The following is a 1,878-nucleotide window of genomic DNA, read 5'->3' on the forward strand; positions in this document are numbered from 1 at the left end:
CAAAAAGAAGCCCATAGACTGAAAGTGAAAAGATAGAAAACAATTCTCCATATGACAGGAGCCCCCCCAAAAAACAGGGGTAGCAATCTTATTTGAAGACAAAGTAAATTTCAAACCAAAACTGAATCTAGTATTATTGATGTAGGAAGGTACTGTATCATACCTCTATGAATGTGAAATATCTACCTGCTTTATGATGCATAGTAGGGACTGTGCTTTATCAGAGCTACATTTAATGATATTACTCTAGAATGTTCTCTTTCCAGATGATGATTAAGAGGCTAATAGAAAAAATGGTGCCAGGTACCACAGCAGCAACAGAACTTTGCTGTTGTCTGGATATTATTCTTTTCTTTGTTTTTTTTTTTTTAATGGAATGTGCTGAATGTCTATAATTTTGTTCAGATGACTGCAGAACCTGGAAAAACTGTTGCTGCTACTGATGCATAACATACTATTATTAGTCCATATATATACACACACACACACACACACACACACACACACACACATATATAAATTGAATTTTGGGAAACTTTAACGGTGCTCCCAACTTTGGAAAAAGTCATCCCAATTTACTGTGTTGACTTGGCATTGTACAGAACTGGACAACCACATTGGTCTAGAAATGTTAATTTATTTTTTTTTTATTTTTTATTTTTTTCCATGTGTACAGGGGTAACACATCGTACTAAATATGTAAGGTCATATATACGTGGGTTTGATTACAGAAACTAATAAAGTATTCTCTAAATAATGAAAAAAGAATAAGATAAGACTATAAGAGTGAGAAGCAATTTAAATATGTTCAGGGACCATTTTCATCTCCAGAATTAAGGATTATTTTGATGTTACATCATTGCCTTTTCTCTTTTACTTTCCTTTTTAGTTTTATTTTAGGATTCCCTATTTTTAATGTTCATACAGAGATTTCTTTAACTGAAATACCGAATACTTTCTTTGGTGTGAAAAACTATAATAGTACACAGGATCCTAATGAGACAATTAATAATGTGAAATAGGAAGAAAAGGGCTAAAGGTGTAGGGAAAGTGAGAAGGGTGGGGGAAAAGGTAATAAGGGAGAGGAAAAAATATGAGAAACTGAAAAAATGGAAATAAAGTGTTTGTAAATGGGGAGGGGAGGAGGGGGTGAAGGGAGGGCAGGGACAAGGGGAAAAATGAGAATCAAGACCTATTATGTAAAGGTACAGAATCTCAATGATGAATGTAACTGTATTTGTATACCTAGATTGTACCAATAAACTCAATAAAAAAGAAAAAAAAAGAAAGTTTAGACTATAAGCTTTTACAAATAGTAAAACAATAAATCAGAAAAGTTAATGAAAATCTACAGCCAGAAAGAAAAAGCCGCACTTGAGAAAGACAGTGGGCTGGTCTGTGGTTACCATATGGCTGCTTGTACGTCTTTTAATATATTTGGGGGTTTTTGTCAAAAGAAGAATGCCTGGACATTGCAAAGTGCCAGTATAAGGAGGGTGAGTAGCTTCTGCTGAAGTTTAGGCTGAAAGAGGCACAAAGAGTTGCCCGTATGCTGGAATATGAGGGGTTCTGTCATCCTTTCCAAGGAAGTCTACTAGGCTCCTCTGCCTACCTGCCCACCAGACCCAGTTGCCTTGTAGTTTCTTGAACACTTTGTCCTTTAGCACCTGTGTGCCTTTGTTTTCTCTACTGGAACAATTTCTTTTTATACAAGCACCCACTGTCCCTACCTGGACTCACTTCAAATATGGCAAGTCTCCCAGCTAGACTTAATCCTCTCCTCTTCTGCTTTCCTGGGCACTCTGCTTATGTCTCTCTTGTTTATCATGTCTCTGTCCAGAAATAATTGGTTAATGTAGGGAACTTGTCTAGTAATAA

The sequence above is a fragment of the Fukomys damarensis genome, unplaced genomic scaffold (assembly GCF_012274545.1).
Source record: "Fukomys damarensis isolate Sample0158 unplaced genomic scaffold, DMR_v1.0_HiC HiC_scaffold_37, whole genome shotgun sequence".
Classification (NCBI taxonomy): Eukaryota; Metazoa; Chordata; class Mammalia; order Rodentia; family Bathyergidae; genus Fukomys; species Fukomys damarensis.